Consider the following 20,873-nt stretch of genomic DNA (forward strand, 5'->3'; position numbering starts at 1 on the left):
TAATCTCTTTATTGAAAACCCCATGATCCTCACAACCAAGATTGCACACTCATTGGTCTCAAGTGTCCTTAGGAGACGACCCAGGAATTGAAACTCCCGGAATTGAATTGGTTTTGAATTGTGACATATCCTTTGGATTAAACATTTGATTTGGGGATTAATCGTTGGTCTAGGCTATACTTTCAATGATAGAATTCTAATTTGTAAAAACCTAGATCGACGTGCAAACTCCACGCATCATCAGCCTATGTTTAAGCATTCTTTTACTGCTTTATTCTCTATAATCAATGGTCCTCTCACATGACTTTAGTCTTTCATGAACAAATTTGACAACTGCATATAGCATCTTAAAGCATATGTTTGAATTCTAAGTTTGGTGTGCCTAAAGGCACTCTAAAATGGTTTTCTAAGCATAATGATCATATAGCCATCTTAGGATATATACTCATTCATTTTCTTGAAGTATATAACCAAATATTAAGTTTGGTGTTCTACATATGCTATAAGTTTAATGTGAGTCAAGTTTGTTTCAAGGCTAGAGTTTCATGAAAGATGAACCATGTTCTGCATCACTTTGAGTTACATTTTTTTGTAGTGTAGAAAAGGTGTTCCTTACAATGATTAAGTCAAAAGATGACAAGAATTTTATTGAGCTTCCACTTGCATTATTTGGTGGATAACAAGTCTAGTGTGTCAAACTACCTAGGATGATGCACAAGATTCATGAATTGTACGTCCTAGGAAGTGAATTCAATTCTTTGAACCATACTACCAAACACTAAGTTTGGTGTCCACCAAGGTTGTATATATGATCACAAGAGTCACGGCTACTCATTGTTGCATAAGGAACACTTAGTTAAAATTTTCAAAAAGTCAAATATTAGTTTTCATTCTTTTTAAATTCTGTTGCCGCCAAGTATAGTACTTTAATTTTTGTTTTCTTGTGGTGAATAGGCATGAGGAAAAGAAGATTGATGGAAAGGACAAGGCAAGGCAATGTACGGCTATCATAGAGCAAAAAGCAAGTCACATGGCCTTGGAAGTTGCTCCTTGGGAAGAAAAATTCTGCACATTGGTTGGGGAGATACATCACCTAGATGACCGGACCTACATACCCAATGAGGAAGAAATCCTTGTCTTCATCCAATTTTACATGCACACCATCCATTTTCACCACCTCAAAAGTATCCTCACCATTCATTCTCCATCAATTTTTGTTATAAATGACCCCCACTTGAATCGAGCTTCACACTTTAAGTTTGCACCCTCTTGCATTCATAATTTTTTCTATGCCCTTAAAATTGCAAGTCATAACCGTGCTCTCTGTTTGTTTTATACCACTTTTGCTCTTACTTGATCAAAACATCTTGCTTCACCCTCAAGCCACATTCTCATCTTACATTACACAAGATACTAGCCACTCTTCCTCACCACTTCTCATTCTTCTATTTGGCCAATATTAAGGCAACCATGGCAGCTTCATCAAGCTCCAAAAGAAGAAAGGGAAAGGAACCAGTTAAAGAAGAAAGTCCCTATGACAAATGGAGATTCAAATCAGCCTTCCATGAGGTACAAGCTGAATGGATGAGACCCAAAGGAATACTTTCAGAAATCCCATTCCAACTTCCTAATGATGAGTGTCAAAAGATAAAAGAGAAGATTAGAAAAAGAAAATGGGAGCTCCTCACTTCCCCAATTACGAGAATAAATGCCAACATTGTGAAGGAGTTTTATGCCAACACAGTGAGGGAGGATACAAGCAAAGACACCTCTTACAAAAGTTATGTAAGAGGTGTAGAGGTTGACTTTAGTCCAAAGGCCATCATGAAGGTCCTCGGCCTAAGAGCAACACACTTTGATGAAGCTAGTTACCATGAGAGAGTGAGTGGCAACCCGGATTGTAATGAGATTGCCAGTGATATCTGTGTACTTGGGGCTGACTGGGTGAGGGATTCTAATGGAATGCCAAAGTTTCTAAAAAGAGGAGACCTCACCCCAGAAGCCAAAGGATGGTATGAGATCATCAGGAAGTCCATCTTGCCCAGCATTAACACCTCATATGTCAATATCAAGAGAGCTACTATGCTACATTGCATCATGATGAGGGGAGAGATTAAAGTTCATGAGTTCATAGCCAAGAACATCCAAAAGCTTTCTAAGAAGAGCTCCTCTGAATCTTTGCTCCATTACCCTAGCACCATTCTTCATCTGTGCATAAAGGCCAAGGCGGCATTAGAAGATGCAAATCTTATTTGGTTGCATCTGGGCAAGCCAATCACCATTGAGAGAATGACTTACGTCACGGTTGCCCAACAACAAAGAAGACCACAAAGGAGGAGAAGAAGGGAGGAATCACAAGAAGAGGAGCACCAAGAAGAAGAGTAGTAAGAAGAGTAACAAACGCTAGCACAACCACTCTTGACATGAGCCGAATTCAAGAGGCCATTGATGGCTTATCCCAACAATACATGAAAGCTCAGGAAAGACAAGAAGAGTTCCGGATGAGAATGATGGATCAACAAAGAGACTTTCAATCAAGGTTTCTGGATCTGCAAAAGGGAACAGTATGCTGAATTCCAAGAATCCTTCAACAAATTGTCCCAACAACAAGCTGAGCAAGAAAAATACCTCCAAAACATATATCTTTGGAAAAATATATATCATACAGCTGGAGAGGCTAGGCATTTAGATAGGCTTGAATATGACATAGACACCCAAGCCAAGCTTGACTATCTAATTGCTAGCATGCCTGTATTAAACCAAAAGATCACACCATATCAACAAGTCACTCAGCTAGGAGAAGCACAAAAGGCAAGAGCTAAAATAAATGAGGAAAGAATAAAGCAAAGATTAAAAGATGCTGGACTTTGGGAAGAAGAGTTTGAGCCTGGAAAACAAGAAGAGGAAGCAAGAAGGAAAAAGAAACAGGAGCAAAAAAAAAGGGGAGTCAAGTAAAGGAAAACAACCCAAAGAATGAAAGGTGGTGTTGCTCCTTAATCATCAAAGTTAATAAGGAAGAACTTGCTTCCAAATTTTCCTGTTTTATGAGTTTGCTTTAAGTTTAAGTCATTTGAATTCTGTTTGTTTGTTTTCTTTAATTTTCATTTAAGTGTTCTAGCCTAAGTGCATGTTTCAATTTCATTCTGCTTGAATGTATGTCTTGTTCCCTTTGCCTTTTTGATTAAATAAAAGAAAATGTTTGACACAGAAAGAATAATTGTCCAAGTTAGTAGGAAATAGAATAAGGATAAATGGTGCTACATGTTTGATTGTTTAGCTAGTTCACTAATAAGGATGAAAGGTAGAATGTCCCTTTTAAGCATGAATTTAGTTGCTGTGTGTGAAACCTTAGTAAATAAACATCCTTGGAAGAAAGAAAGAACAAAAGGAAAAGAAACAAAGAATAAATCTAGGCACCAAGAGTTTGAACCTTGAGGCATGTGTCTGTGGTGTTTTTGTGCAAGGATCTGCTTAGATGAGTAAGTTCTTAGGAGTGCTTCATCACTTGACAACTTGGGTTAACTAACCCAGGATTGTCAACTGAAAATTCACTATCAAGAGCGACATTGTCACAAAACATTTAGCAACCCAAAGCGGTGCTGGACACCAAGGTCTAAAGAATGAATGACAAACCATGTGCCTGTGGTGTATATGTGTTGAGGAGAGACTTGGGTGATTAAGTCCTTAGGGGTGTTTCAACACTTAGCACCTTGAACCAACTGGTTCAGGAGTGTTGACTGAAAGCCTACTCTAAAGAGTTACCTCAAACACAGAACACTAAGTTACAGATGAAGAATAAGTCTCTAAGCAAAAGAAAAACAAAAATCAAATACCAAGGATTAATAAATAATAAGGTTTCATAGCAGCACCTTAGCTAGCACTTAAAGGGACATTTCACACCTGGAAACTAATAAAAGTTGAGCTGCAAACATATCCTGCATCAAACCCCATGAAAAAAGTTTAATTACTTTCTGATAAGGACATACATTTCTCTCTGTTTACATTCATTCTTCTCATGATTGACTGCTTGCTTGGGGACAAGCAAGATTTAAGTTTGGTGTTGTGATGTCAAGGAATCTTAGGCTAGTTTCACTAGCCTTTTTCACTTGTTTTCATTAGGTTTTATGCACTTTCTTGAGCAATAAGTAAGTATTTGGATAAAAATTTCATGCAGACCTTGATTCAATCAAGCATGGATAAATTGATGCATTTTCATAAAATTTATGCTAGATTTACTTGTTTGTTATAAATGTTGCAAACATCTTGTGATTATAGCAAACTTTGATGCATTTGTTTGGTTGATGATAGGTTGAAGGAAGCAGAGGAATGACAAGGAAGAGGCAAGGAAAGTAACATTGGTGGCCAGAGTTGGCTCACCAACATTGCCTCAAACGTTGAGGAAGAGGGCCATGCAAGGTTCTACAATGGCTTAAAATGCAAAGTTGGTGGCCAAAGTTGGCTCACCAACGTTGCTGGCAACGTTCTTACAAAAAGGGGTGCAACGTTGGAGGGAACGTTGGCTCACCAACGTTACCTCTAACATCTTCGATAAGACTCAAAGTTGAAGCTGAGAAAATTGCCTTGTGTGCATACTCATGGCGTTGTGTGCGTACGCACAAGAAGAAAATGTTCAAGTGTGCGCACGCACAAGGCAGTGTGCATATGCACAAGCATACAACGTTGGAGGTAACGTTGGGAAACCAACGTTGGGTCTAACTCTTGTGATAAAAATTTCAAATCTGGAGTTGGAAAATTTGCTGTGACACGTACGCGTGAACGTGAATTTTAACCAATCTCGCGAACGCGTGAGCAACGCATACGCAAAAAATACTGTTTTGACGCGTACGCGTGGGTGACGCGCATGCGTGGATGAATGAACGGTGGTGCACCAACGTTGGGTCAAACGTTAGGTGCAACGCTCAATCCTTTTTCAAAGAACGTTTGACCCAACGTTTTCCTATAAACGTTGATCACCAACGTTGATGCTGACTCCACCATAATTGAGCACCCATGCATAGTATGAACGTTAGTTTGACAATGTCCCTTCTCAACGTCATTGAGAGCCACTTTAACTGCTTCAACAAAGGCCAAAGCCCAATCCAAAGGCTTGAAGACTGAAGGAAGAAAGTGTATAAATAGCAGAGAGTTTGAGTTAGAAAGGGAGATTGGCACCTGGGGAGATCCAGGATTGCAAACACTTTGTATTACTTTCTGTAATTCAGTTTTATTTCAAAATGTACTTTTCAATTTCAATTTCCATTTCCAGAGCTATGAATAACTAAATCCCTCTTCATTGGGTTAGGGAGCTCTGTTGTAATTCAATGGATCAATAATAGTTTTCATTTTTCTTCTTCTTTCTTTTCTCTTGATTTTACTTGAAAGCTTTCAATCTTCATCCTATTGAGTAATTGTCTTGAAAGAGAAATTACTAATACTTAGATTTCCTCTGAACCTTGAGAGAGGAATGAGGAAATCATACTAAAAATGCTTTCTCACGTCGGATTAGGTTGGGGGTTGGATGGATATAGTGACATGTATTCCTACCAATACTTTTATCTATGAAAGTGTGTGGTATAATCAGTGACCAAACTTCATCTCTTCCCATGAGCAATTAAATCAAGACATTGGGAAATTGTTCAAGCTTAGAGAGATTGGATTGCCAAGACTTTGGGATCCAATCACCTAAGATTGCCAAGAAGATCAATGAATGCATTGATTGAGGAGGAGATGAGAATGAACTTGATTCGGAGAATGCAATATCTCCTAAGCCCAATGAACCTCCCCATTCTGATCTTTCCCTTTCTTTAATTTTCTGCTGTTTACATTTATGCTCAATCACCTCCACTCCCGTTTAATTTCCTGCAATTTACTTTTTGTAATTTAATTTTTGCCATTTACATTCTGCTATTTACATTCTAGTTCTTTACTTTTCCCGCCAATTTAAATTCTGCAATTCTCAATCAAAATTTTGCTCAGTTCAACTAGAACACTCCTCTAATTAAAGTTTCTCAACCAATAAATCCTGTGAGATTCGACCTCACTCTATTGTGAGTTTTTACTTGACGACAATTTGGTATACTTTCCAAAGGAAAATTTATTGAGAGACAGATTTTCGTGCATCAATATGTGCCCTCTATGGTTGAAGGAGGAGACAGAGTGGGGGACATGTTTATGGTGGAAAAACGCATCCGCACAAACTACCGGCAAGTATACCAGGTCGTATTAAGTAGTAAAACTCACAAGAGTGAGGTCGATCCCACAGGGATTGATGGATCAAGCAATTTTAGTTGGGTGCTGAGTCTAGTCAAGCTAATATTGAAGGAGTTTGGTGAAATTAAATGAGTAGAATATAAATTGCAAGAAAATAAATGCTGGAAAGTAAAAGACAGAAACTTAAATGGCATAAAATGTAAAGTACTGGAGAAATAAATGCTTCAAAGCCAATGACAAGAACTTAAATGGCAAAAAATGTAAAGTGCAAAAACTTAAAGAGCAAGAAATGTAAATGACTTGAATCTTAAATTGCAAGAAAGTAGAGTGCAAATGTAAATGACAATAGAAACTTAAAGCGCATGAAAACTAAAGGGGTCTTAGGTGCTGGGAATCAATAAAGCAGTAAGCAATTGCAATTAAAGTAAATTCAAGGCAATCTAAATTGAAGAAAATTCAAAGAGAAAGATTCATTAGGGATTGGAGATATAATAATCCATCATGAATCAAATGGGGCTCAACTTCCTTCTCAATCATATGAGTAGATCTATGGCGGATTGTAATTGATTGAATCCCAATTCCTTGGCAATCCAATCTCTCTAATCACAATCAATCTTTCCAATTCCTTGATCTAATTTTCATGAGAAGAGGTTAAGCATGTTCTCTTATCCATGAGCCACACAAATCCTCAAGACCTCAATTCCTACCGAATAGTGTTGGTCAAGAGAATTGTGAAGGATAGAGCTCCAATTATAATGCTCATGATTCCCTTCCGAGGCGCACATAAGCATTCAACAGATTCAAACCCCCTTACCTAATGAGTGAATCTCAATCAAAACAGAAGATATCCTATAGCTACACAAGTGGATTGAGAAGAAGAAGATGTTCATTCAATCATTAAGATTATAACAGAGTTCCTCCCCTAATGAAATGGGGGTTTAGTTTATCATTACTCAATTAAAACAAAAAGGAAAGAAAGTACGTAAACTAAAAGAAAAGTACAAAGTAAAATGATTTCAGGGTTTCTCAATTAGGGTCCCTTGCTTTCCAGCCTCCTTTCTAACTCAAAATCTATCCTATTTATACACTTTTCCAATCAATCTTCAAGTCTTTGGATGTGGGCTTTAGCCTTTGTTGAAGCAAGTTAGGAGTAGCTTTTAGTGACGTTGGCATGGGCGTTAGTTAACTAACGTTCACAAGCTTGCATGGGTGCCATTGAATTGAAGTTGGTACTAGCGTTGGTGGGCAACGTTAGTTGTACAAACGGTACCACAAACGTTGCATGCAAAGCCCCTTTGAACTTTGCCACTAACGTTGGGCTCAACGTTGGTGGCATCAACGTTCGCTTGGTCACGCGTGTGCGTTGCCCACGCACACACGTCAAAGCTGGTTTTTTGCCATTTTACGCGTGTGCGTCGCTCATGCGTGCGCGAGACTTGCCATTTTTCCACTTTCATGCGTACACATCGCTCACACGTACGCGTCGCGTCAAAATTTTCCAACTCCAACTTGAAATTTTATCGAACACGTTGGTGGTAACGTTGGTCTCACCAATGTTCCTACCAACGTTGGGCACCATTCTTTGTTGCAACGTTGCTAGCAACGTTGGTGAGCCACCCCTGGGCTACCAACATTGCATGCTAGGCTTTGGGAACGTTGGTTCTCATGCTTGGAATGTTTGTTGCAATGTTGTTAAGCCAAACTAGGACACCAACATTGCTCATCCTCCTTCTTAAGCCAAAGTTTGTAGTGACGTTGGTCAGCCAAACTAGGCTACCAACGTTGTTCACCCCTTCTCAAGCCAATGTTTGTGGCAATGCTGGTGAGACAAACTGGGCCACCAACGTTGCTCATCCTCTTCCTTAAGCAACGTTTAAGGTAATGTTGGTGGCACCAACTTTCCCACCAATGTTGCTTGCTTGCTTCTTTACAAAGTTTGTGGTAACGTTTGAGGTAATGTTGGTGGCACCAACTTTGCCACCAACGTTGCTTTCTCTGCTTCTTCCTTGCTCTTCCTCTGCTTCTCCTCACCTATCATCAACCAAACAAATGCATCAAAGCCTTGCCATAATCACAAGATTTTGCGTCATTCATAGCATTCAAGTAAATCTTGCATAAATCTCATGAAAATGCACATTATTAACCATGTTTGATTGAATCAAGATATGCATGCAATTCTCATCCAAAGCTTACTTATTGCCTAAGAAAGTGCATGAAACCAAATGAAAACTAATGAAAAAGGCTTGTGAAACTAGCCTAAGATGCCTAGGCATCACAACACCAAACTGAAATCTTGCTTGTCCCCAAGCAAGCAGTAAAACATAAGAAGAATGAATGAAAATAGAGAAGAGTTTAAGTCCTTATTGGAGGGTAATCAATCTTGGTTCATGGGGTTTCATGCAAGATATCTTTGAAGCTCAACACTTATTGATTCCAGGCCACAACATCCCTTTAAGTACTAGCTAAAGTGCCTCTATGAAAACCTTTTTATTCCTTGATCCTTGGTGTCCTTCTTCTTTCTTAGAAACTTATTCTTTATTGAGATTAGTGTTTTGTGTTGAGGCAGCTTTTTAAGATAAGTTTTCAGTCAACACTCCCGACCCAGTTGGCTCAATGTGTTGGGTGATGAAGCACCCCTCAGGCCTACTAACTCAAGCCTCTCCTCAACACATACACACCACAGGAATTTGGCTTGTAATTCATCCTAGAGACATTGATGCCCCGCACCACTTTGGGTCATTAAATGCTTTGTAGTTAGGTTGCTCTTGATAGTGGACCTTTGGTTGATAATCCCAGGTTAGTTAACCCAAGTTATCAAGTGTTAAAATACTATTTAGAACCTAATCATCTAAGCAGATCCTAATACAAAAGTACCACAGGCATGTGTCTTAAGGTTCAAGCTATTGGTGCCTAGCTTATTACTTGTTTCTTTCTTTTTTTGCTGCCAACGTTGGTGCTACCGTTGGTGGCCCCAACTTTGCCACCAACGTTGGCTTTTCTTCCATTCTTTCTTTTTCTTTCTTTCTTCCAAGGATCCTTATTCACAAAGGTTTCATGTAAGACAACTAAGTTCATACTTAAAGGACATTCTACCCTTAATCTTTATTAGTGAACTTGCTAAGTTTTTAAGCATTTACCACCACTTAACCTTATTCTATCTTCTTACTAAAGATGGCCTTTTACTCTTTCTTGTTTTCACAACATTTTCTTTTATTCAAGCAAAGGGAAACAAACATGTAACTTAAGCAAGATAACATGGCATAAACACTTAGGCTAGCACACTTAAATTACAATCAAAGAAAGTAAACAAACAGAATGTAAATGACTTAAACTAAGGACAAGCTTATAAACTAAACATGAAAGCATGTTCTTTCTTATTCAAATTGATGAACAAGGAACAACACCACCTTTCATTCCTTGGGTTGCTTTTCTTTCTTCTTCTTCTTCTCCCCTTCTTCTTGGTCTTCTTCTTATGAATTGCTTGTGTCTCCTTTGTCTCTTTGTTTCCCCTTTTGCTTCTTCCAAAATCCAGCTTTCTTCATTTTCTTCTCCACCTTTGTGGCCTCCTTTGCTGTTGGGCAACCGTGATATATGACATTTTCTGAGGTGTGATTGGCTTGCCCGGGTTTAACCAAACAGGGTCTGCATCCTCAAGCATCACCTTGGCTTTCTTGCGTAGGTGAATGATTGTGCTTGGATTGTGAAGCCAAGAGTCAGGGTCACTCTTCTCGGATAACTCTTGAATGTTCTTGGCTATGAGTTCATGGACTCTAATCTCTCCTCCTATCATAATGCAGTGCACCATGGTGGCTCTCTTAATGTTGACCTCTGAAGAGTTTACACTAGGTAGGATGGATCTCTTCACAATTTCATACCATCCTTTGGCTTCTGGGATGAGGTCTCCTCTTCTTAGAAACCTTGCATTCCATTGGAATCCCTCACCCAGTCAGCCCCAATGACACAAATATCATTGACAATCTGCTCACAATCAGGGTCGCCACTTACTCTTTCATGATAGCTAGCCTCTTCAAAATGTTTCGTTCTAAGGCCAAGAACCTTCATGATGGCCTTTGGACTGAAGTCAACTTCTACACATCTTACATAACTCTTGTAAGAGGTGTCAATGTTTGTATTTTGCCTCACTGTGTTGGCATAGAATTCCTTCACAAGATTAGCATTTATCCTTGTGATTGGATTAGTGAGGAGCTCCCACCTTCTTCTCTCAATTTTTTCTTTGATTTCTTGGCACTAATTTGAAGGAAGTTGGAATGGTATCTCTGGTAGTATTCCTTTAGGTTTCATCCATTCTAGTTGTATTTCATGAAATACTGACTTGAACCTCCAATCATCAAAGGAAATTTCTTCAACGGGCTCCTTTTCCTTCCTCCTTTTGGAACTTGATGAGGCTGCCATTGGTTGCTTTATATGGACCGAATAGAAGATAGAGAATGGATGGGGAAGATTGGCTAGTGTAGCTTGTGCAAAGTAGAATGAAAGTGTGGCTTGAGGATGAAGTACAGTGTGTGATTGAGTGAAAACAAGAGTGGTTTGGAACAAAGAAGAATACACGGGTATAACTTGAATTTAAGGGGTTACAAGATGTGAAAAGTGAATGCAAGAAGGTGTAGCCTTGTGTGTGAAGCTCAGACCAAAATGAAGGGTACTTATAAAGAAAGTGGTGCGGAAATGGATGGTGGGGATGTAGTTGAGATAGTGAGAATGAAGGGTGTGCATGTTATTAGGTTGGTAGGTTCGGTCATCAAGGTAACACACCTAACCAAACAATGTGCAAGATTGTGCTTACCCATGAGCAACTTCCAATAAGACATGTGACTTGCTTTAGCTCTAGGATAGCCGAGCCTCTCCTTGAATTGTCCCCTCCATCAATCTTCCCTTCCATGTACCTATTTATCACAACAAAACAAAAATTAAATCAACTTAAGTGGCGGCAAAATGAAAAGCATTAACTAAATTTGAAAATATGAAAATTTGGCTAAGTGTTCCTCATGACTCCTCAATCAAAACGTGACTCTTATAAACACATATATGATGTTGGTGAACACCAATCTTAGTGTTTGGCCATGTGATATAAAGTGTTAAATTCACTTCCTAGGATGTACATATTGTAAGTCTTATGCACCATCCTAGGTGCCTTGCATGCTTGTTATCTAGCATATAACTCATGTAAAAGTTCAATAAAATTCTTTTCACCTTTGATTCAATCATCATGAGGACTACTTTATTTCCTACTTTCAAACATGAACTCAAAAAGAATGTAAAACATGGTTGAACTCTCATGAAATTCAAGACTTTAAACAAATTTGACTCTCATCCATTGTGATCATACCATATGCAAAACACCAAACTTAATGTTTGGCTATGTACTTCAAGAGAATGTTTGAGTATATATCCTAAGATGGCTATATGATCATCATGCTTGAAAACCATCTTAGGGTGGCTTTAGGCACACCAAACTTAGAAATTGATCATATGCTTCAGGATGCTAAATGTAGCTGTCAAATTTGTTTATGAAAGCTTGAATTCATGCTAGAAAACCATTGATTATTAACACTAAAGCAGTGAATGGAAATTCTAAACATGGGCTGCCTCCCATGGAGCGCTCTTTTGTTGTCACTAGCTTGATATTAGTTCTCTGTTAGGGTGGCTGATGGTCAAAGTGTCTCAGCTTATCTCCTCTCACTGTAAGCCTTCTTCCTGTGTTTTGATTGACAATTTCTGCATGCTCCAATGAGAGTATTCTGCTGACAGTGTAATATTCATAAGAATATGGAGGTGCTTCCAACTGTTGGTAGATCAACTTCACTTTGTCTCCCTCTGAAAATCCTGTTGGGATTTTCTTGTTCTTCGACCCTTTAGGAACCTTTTTCCTGTTCTTCTTCCCTTCTCTTAATGACTCTCCAATGTCAGGGACCTTCTTTTTCATGATCACTTCTAAGACCTCTGTTTGTAATTCTTACTCAGCTCTTTTGTCCTCATGATCCTTTTGCTTTTCTTCAGTCTCAAGCTTCTTTCCTAAGTATGAATTTGTTAGTCTTAGATATGGTTCTTTTGGTTTCTCCTTCCAATTTAAGTTCTCCTTAATCCTCATGTAATCTTTTATCTCAGCAGAGAATTACATTTCTTTGAAGACATTGAGGGTGATTTGTTCATCGTGTGCCCTTAAGATCATCTCTCCTTTCTCTACATCAATGATGGCTCTTGCTGTGGCTAGAAAGGGTCTTCCTAGTATGATCGAATCACTTCCTTCTTCATCTAAGTCCAGGATCACAAAATTGGATGGGAATATGAACTTGCCCACCTTGACTAGGAGGTTCTCTACCACTCCATTGGGTCTTATCAAGGATCTATCAGCTAGCTGTAATGACATTCTAGTTAGCTTCACTTCTTCTATTGATAACCTTCTCATCATGGAGAATGGCATCAAGTTGATGCTCAAACCCAAATCATACAAGGCTTTATCAATTGGCATGTTTCCATTGGTACAAGGTATGAAAAAACTCCCAGGATCCTTGAGTTTTGGTGGTAGGCCTTTCTAAATCACAACACTACACTCTTGAGTCAGGATCACAGTTTCTTTTTCTTTCTAACTTCTCTTGTTATTGATGAGCTCCTTGAGGAATTTTGCATATAGTGGCATTTGTTCTAATGCCTCAACAAGTGGAAGATTGATCTCTAGCTTCTTGAAAATTTCCAGGAATTTGGGGAATTATTGGTCCTTGGTCTCTTTGTACAGCCTTTGAGGGTATGGTATAGGAGGGACATAAGGCTTCACCTCCTCTTTTAGCTTTAGTGGTTGCTCCTCTAAGACTTGCTTTTCCTTCTTTGAGGCTTGTGACTCCTCCTTCTTCTTGGACTCCTTTTGGTCATTCTTGTCCACCTCTATTTGTTCCTTACTAGCACCCTTGGTATCATCTTCCAGTGTGTTCCCATTCTTTAGTTGTATTGTCTTGCATTCTTTCTTGGGGTTGGGAATGGTATCACTGGGGAAGGCATTGGTTGGCCTTTCAGCTGGCTGTTTAGACAATTGTCCAATTTGCCTTTCCAGATTCCTCATGGAAGCTTCATAACTCTTGTTGGCCAGTTCTTAATTCTTCATCAATTTCTCCAGCATCATCTCCAAGTTGGAGATTCTTTGGGATTCTTGTGGTGGTTGTGGTTGAGTGTAGGATGTTGATAGTTGATGGAAGTTATTTTGGTTAGTTGAGGGGTTATTTGGTGGATAGAAAGTTGATGTGGGGTAATTGTTTTGGGGTTTTCTATATGGATTTTGGTTAGTGGTTTGATGATTTTGGTGGTTTATGTTGTGAAAGTTGTTTGGGTTTGAATTTCTTTACCATGAATTCTGGTTTTCTCCCCACTTTAGGTTAGGATGGTTCCTCCATGAGGGGTTATAAGTGTCCCCATGGAATTTATTTTGTCCAGAACCTTGGTTGTGCATGTATTAAACTTGTTCATGCTGCTGTTCACCATCGTATGCTTCATAGCTCTCCTCATTTTGCCCCCACACAATTGGAGGTTGGTTAGTTGTGCTCACTACAACTAGTTGCAATCCACCCATTCTCTTTGACATCATCTCCATTTATTGTTGAAGCTTTTGGTGCATGAGTTTATTCTGAGCCAAGATTGCACCACCACCTTCAAGTTCATAAATGCTTCTTTTGGGAGGTGCTTGTCTTTCAGAGGAATAGAAGTATTCATTGTTGGCAACCATGGGTCGTCCAAGTAATACCTTACGTGAGTAAGAGTCGATCCCATGGAGATTGTTGGGTTGAAGCAATCTATGGTTATCTTGTAAATCTTAGTCAGGAAATAAATTATAATTATCAGTATGAATTACGAAGAATAAAAGAGCATGGATTAAATACTTGTTCTGCAGTAATGGAGAATATGTTGGAATTTTGGAGATGCTTTGTCTTCTGAATCTCTGCTTTCTCCCTGTCTTCTTCTTCACGCATTCCTCCTATGGCTACCATCCGTCCTCTCAGTGAAAAGGGTCCAGGTGCGCTGTCACCGCACGGCTAATCATCTGTTGGTTCTCACTTATGCTGGAATAAGATCCATTGATCCTTTTGTGTCTGTCACTACGCCCAACCCTTGTGAGTTTGAAGCTCGTCACAGTCATTCAATCCCTGAATCCTACTCGGAATACCACATACAAGGTTTAGACTTTCCGCATTCTCAAGAATGCTGCCAATGGATTCTAGCTTATACCACGAAGATTCTGATTAAGGAATCCAAGAGATGTTCATTCAATCAAAGGTAGAACAGAGGTGGTTGTTAGGCACGCGTTCATAGGTTGAGAATGGTGATGAGTGTCATGGATCATCACATTCATCATATTGAAGTGCGAATGAACGTCTTAGATAGAAACAAGTGTGTTTGAATAAAAAACAGAAGTAATTGTATTAATTCATCGAGACACAGCAGAGCTCCTCACACCCAACAATGGAGTTTAGAGACTCATGTCGTCAAAGAGTACAAAGTTCAGATCTCAAAATGTCATGAGGTCCAAAATAAATCTCTAAAAGTTGTTTAAATACTAAACTAGTAACCTAGGTTTACAGAAAATGAATAAACTAAGATAATTGGTGCAGAAATCCACTTCTGGGGCCCACTTGGTGTGTGCTGGGGCTGAGACTTAAGCTTCTCACGTGCCTAGGCTGTTTCTGGAGTTGAACGCCAGGTTGTAACCTGTTTCTGGCGTTCAACTCCAATCTGTAACCTGTTTCTGGCGTTTGACGCCAGACTGCAACATGGAACTGGCGTTGAACGCCAGTTTACGTCATCTATCCTTGAGCAAAGTATAAACTATTATATATTGCTGGAAAGCCCTGGATGTCTACTTTTCAACGCAATTGAGAGCGTGCCATTTGGACTTCTGTAGCTCTAGAAAATCTATTTCGAGTGCAGGGAGGTCGGAATCCAACAGCATCTGCAGTCCTTTTTCAGCCTGAATCAGATTTTTGCTCAGCTCCCTCAATTTCAGCCAGAAAATACCTGAAATTACAGAAAAATACACAAACTCATAGTAAAGTCCAGAAATATGATTTTTATTTAAAAACTAATAAAAATATAATAAAACTAACTAAATCATACTAAAAACATACTAAAGACAATGCCAAAAAACGTATAAATTATCCGCTCATCACAACACCAAACTAAATTGTTGCTTGTCCCCAAGCAAATAAAAATCAAATAGGATAAAAAGAAGAGAATATACAATAAATTCCAAAAATATCTGTGAATATCAGTATTAATTAGATGAGCGGGGCTATTAGCTTTTTACTTCTGAACAGTTTTGGCATCTCACTTCATCCTTTGATGTTCAGAATGATTGGCATCTATAAGAACTTAGAATTCAGATAGTGTTATTGACTTTCCTAGTTCAGTATGTTGATTCTTGAACACAGCTACTTTATGAGTCTTGGCCGTGGCCCTAAGCACTTTGTTTTCCAGTATTACCACCGGATACATAAATGCCACAGACACATGACTGGGTGAACCTTTTCAGATTATGACTCAGCTTTGCTAGAGTCCCCAATTAGAGGTGTCCAGGGTTCTTAAGCACACTCTTCTTTTTGCTTTGGATCTCGACTTTAACCGCTCAGTCTCAAGTTTTCACTTGACACCTTCACGCCACAAGCACATGGTTAGGAACAGCTTGGTTTAGCCGCTTAGGCCAGGATTTTATTCCTTTAGGCCCTCCTATCCACTGATGCTCAAAGCCTTGGATCCTTTTTATTACCCTTGCCTTTTGGTTTTAAGGGCTATTGGCTTTTTCTGCTTGCTTTTCCTTTTTTTTTCTTTTTCTTTCATTTTTGCTATTTTTTTTGCAAGCTTTTGTATTCACTGCTTTTTCTTGCTTCAAGAATCATTTTTATGATTTTTCAGATTATCAAATAACATTTCTCCTTTTTCATCATTCTTCAAGAGCCAACAATTTTAACATTCATGAATCAACAATATCAAAAATATGCACAGTTCAAGCATTCATTCAGAAAGACAGAAGTATCGCCACCACATCAAAGTAATTAAACTGTTTTAAAATTCGAAATTCATGCACTTCTTTTTCTTTTTCAATTAAAAATATTTTTCATTTAAGAAAGGTGATGGATTCATATTCATAACATTAAGGCATAGACATTTAGACACTAATGATCATGTAACAAGACACAAACATAAACATAAAGCACAGTAAATGAAAAACAGAAAAATAAGAACAAGGAGATTAAGGAATGAGTCCACCTTAGTGAGGGTGGCGTCTTCCTCTTCTTGAAGAACCAATGGTGCTCTTGAGCTCCTCTATGTCTCTTCCTTGTCTTTGTTGCTCCTCCCTCACAGCTCTTTGATCTTCTCTAGTTTTATGGAGGATGATGGAGTGCTCTTGGTGCTCCACCGTTAGTTGTTCCATGTTGGAACTTAATTCTCCTAGGGAAGTGTTGATTTGCTCCCAATAATTTTGTGGAGGGAAGTGCATCCCTTGAGGCATTAGTGGTTATGGAAAAACAAAAGAAAAGCACTGCTTTTTCCACACCAAACTTAAAATGTTTTCTCATCCTTGAGCAAAAGAAAGAAAGTAGTAGAAGAAGAAGAAAATAGATGAGATGGAGAGGTGTGAGTGGTTTGAATTTGAGTGGGTGGGTGTAGGTGGGTTGTATGATGGTTTTGGAGGAGTAATGGAGGTTAATTTGGGGAAGAGTGTTATGGAAAGGTGTAATAAGGAGAAAAGAAGAGGTGGGGATCCTATGGGGTCCACAGATCCAGTGGGGTTAAGGACTTAACATCCCTGCTCCAATTAGGCGTGTAAAACACCCTTGCTGTGCAATCTTGGCATTTAACGCCAGACTGCTGCCTGTTTCTGGCGTTAAACGTCCAAATATAGCTTGTTTCTGGCATTTAACGCCAGGTAGATGCTTGCTTCTGGCGTTAAACGCCAGCTTGGTGCCTGTTTCTGGCGTTAAACGCCAGACAGATGCTTGTTTCTGGCGTTTAAACGCCAGACTGTTCCTCCTCCAGGGTGTGCTGTTTTTAATGCTATTTTTCATTATATTTTTTATTTTTCAGTTATTTTTGTGACTTCACATGATCATCAACCTAAGGAAAACATAAAATAGCAATAGAAAATAAAAAGATATAGTTAAATAACATTGGGTTGCCTCCCAATAAGCGCTTCTTTATTGTCTTTAGCTGGACCTTGCTGAGCTTTTAATCTAGCCTCAGCCTTGAGCACTCTTGCTCCACATTGCCTTCAAGATAGTGCTTGATTCTCTGTCCATTAACAATGAACTTATCAGAATCATTGTCTTGAAGCTCCACATAACCATATGGTGATACACTTGTGATCACATATGATCCCCTCCACTGGGATTTCAGTTTCTCGGGGAATAGCCTGAGCCTAGAGTTAAACAACAGAACCTTTTGTCCTGGTTCAAAGACTCTAGATGATAGCTTTCTATCATGCCACCTTTTTGATTTCTCTTTATAAAGCTTGACATTTTCAAAAGCAGTGAATCTGAATTCCTCTAGCTCATTCAGCTGGAGCAATCTTTTTTCTCCAGCTAATTTGGCATCAAAGTTTAGGAATCTGGTTGCCCAGTAGGCCTTATGTTCTAGTTCCACGGGCAGATGACCGGCCTTACCATACACAAGCTGGTATGGAGAGGTCTCTATAGGAGTCTTGAATGCTGTTCTGTAAGCCCACAGAGCATCATCCAAGCTTCTTGCCCAATCCTTTCTACGGGTACTTACAGTCCGTTCTAGGATTCTTTTTAGTTCTCTATTAGAAACATCAGCTTGCCCATTTGTCTGTGGATGATATGGAGTCACCACCTTGTGGCGAATCCCATACCGGACCATGGCAGAGTAAAGTTGTTTGTTGCAAAAGTGAGTGCCCCAATCACTGATTAGTACTCTAGGGACACCAAACCTGCTGAAGATATGTTTCTGGAGGAACTTCAGCACTGTTTTAGTATCATTGGTGGGTGTGGCAATGGCCTCTACCCATTTTGATACATAGTCGACTGCCACCAGAATGTAAGTGTTTGAGTATGATGGTGGGAAAGGTCCCATGAAGTCAATTCCCTATACATCAAACAACTCAATCTCCAAGATTCCCTCCAAGATTCCCTGTTGAGGCATGGCGCAACCATAAGGCAGATTACTAGCTCTTTGGCAACTGTCACAGTTACGTACAAACTCTCGGGAATCCCTATAGAGTGTAGGCCAGTAGAAGCCACATTGGAGGACCTTGGTGGCTGTTTGCTCACCTCCGAAATGGCCTCCATATTGTGATCCATGGCAATGCCATAAGATCCTCTGTGCTTCTTCTCTAGGAATACACCTACGAATTATTCCGTCTACACATCTCTTAAAGAGATAGGGTTCATCCCACAAGTAGTACTTTGCATCAGTAATTAATTTTTTCTTTTGTTGCCTGCTGTACTCCTTGGGTATGAACCTTGCAGCTTTATAGTTTGCAATATCTGCAAACCATGGTGTTTCCTGAATGGCAAACAAATGCTCATCCGGAAAGGTCTCAGAGATATCAATAGGGGGGAAACTCCCCTTTTACTGGTTCTATCCGGGACAGATGATCAGCCACTTGGTTCTCTGTCCCTTTTCTGTCTCTTATTTCTATATCAAACTCTTGCAGAAGTAACACCCATCTTATGAGCTTGGGTTTTGAATCATGCTTTGTGAGTAGATATTTAAGAGCAGCATGCTCAGTGTACATAATCACTTTTGATCCTACTAAGTATGATCTAAATTTGTCAATGGCATTAACCACTGCAAGCAATTCTTTTTCTGTGGTTGTGTAATTTTTCTGGGCATCATTTAAAACACGGCTAGCATAATAAATGACATGCAGAAGCTTGTCATGCCTCTGCCCCAGTACTGCACCAATGGCGTGGTCACTAGCATCACACATTAGTTCAAATGGTAAAGTCCAGTCTGGTGCAGAAATAACTGGTGCTGTGACCAGCTTAGCTTTCAGAGTCTCAAACGGTTGTAGACACTTTGTGTCAAACACAAATGGCATGTCAGCAGCTAGCAGATTGCTCAGGGGTTTTGCAATTTTTGAAAAATCCTTTATAAACCTCCTGTAGAATCCTGCAAGCCCCAGAAAGCTTCTGATTGCCTTAACATTGGTGGGTGGTGGTAATTTTTCAATTACCTCTACCTTAGCTTGATCCACCTCTATTCCCTTGTTCGAAATTTTATGCCCAAGGACAATTCCTTCAGTCACCATAAAGTGACATTTTTCCCAATTTAGAACCAGGTTAGTCTCTTGGCATCTTTTCAAAACAAGTGCTAGATGGTTAAGACAGGAGCTAAATGAGTCTCCAAATACTGAAAATTCATCCATGAAGACTTCCAGAAATTTCTCTACCATATCAGAGAAGATAGAGAGCATGCACCTCTGAAAGGTTGTAGGTGCATTACACAGACCAAGAGGCATTCTCCTGTAAGCAAATACTCCAGAAGGACATGTGAATGTTGTTTTCTCTTGGTCCTGTGGATCTACTGCAATTCGGTTGTAACCTGAATAGCCATCCAAAAAGCAGTAATATTCATGACCGGCTAGTCTCTCTAGCATCTGGTCTATAAATGGTAAAGGAAAATGATCATTCCTGGTGGCTGTATTGAGCCTTCTGTAGTCAATACACATACGCCACCCTGTAACTGTTCTTGTGGGAACTAGTTCATTCTTTTCATTATGAACCACTGTCATTCCTCCCTTCTTAGGGACAACATGGACAGGGCTCACCCAGGGGCTATCAGAAATAGGATAGATAATCCCAGCCTCTAGTAACTTAGTGACCTCTTTCTACACCACCTTCTTCATGGCGGGATTTAGCCGCCTCTGTGGTTGAACCACTGGCTTAGCATCATCCTCCAATATGATTTTGTGCATGCATCTAGCTGGGCTTATGCCCTTAAGGTCATTTATGGACCACCCAAGAGCTGTCTTGTGTGTCCTTAGCACTTGAATTAGTGCTTCCTCTTCCAGTGGGTTTAAAGCAGAGCTTATGATCACTGGAAAAGTGTCACCTTCTCCCAGAAATGCATATTTCAGGGATGGTGGTAATGGCTTGAGCTCGGGTTTAGGAGGTTTCTCCTCTTCCTGAGGAAATCTCAGAGGCACTTTCAGTTTCTCTGAACCCTCTAAATCAGGCTAAACATCTTTAAAGATGTCTTCCAGCTCTGATTCGAGACTCTCAGCCATGTTGACCTCCTCTACCAAAGAGTCAATGAGATCAACTTTCATGCAGTCTTTTGGTGTGTCTGGATGCTGCATGGCCTTGACAGCATTCAACTTAAACTCATCCTCATTGACTCTCAGGGTTACTTCCCTCTTTTGGACATCAATGAGAGTTCGTCCAGTTGCTAGGAAAGGTCTTCCTAGAATGATAGTAGCACTCTTGTGCTCCTCCATTTCCAGCACTACAAAGTCAGTGGGAAAGGCAAATGGCCCAACCCTGACAATCATGTCCTCAATCATGCCTAATGGGTATTTAATGGAGCCATCAGCAAGTTGGAGACAGATCTGGGTTGGTTTAACTTCTTCAGTTAAACCAAGCTTTTTGATAGTGGATGCAGGTATTAAGTTGATGCTTGCCCCAAAATCACATAAAGCTGTC

Source organism: Arachis hypogaea, chromosome 19 (genome assembly GCF_003086295.3).
Source record: "Arachis hypogaea cultivar Tifrunner chromosome 19, arahy.Tifrunner.gnm2.J5K5, whole genome shotgun sequence".
NCBI classification, from domain to species: Eukaryota; Viridiplantae; Streptophyta; class Magnoliopsida; order Fabales; family Fabaceae; genus Arachis; species Arachis hypogaea.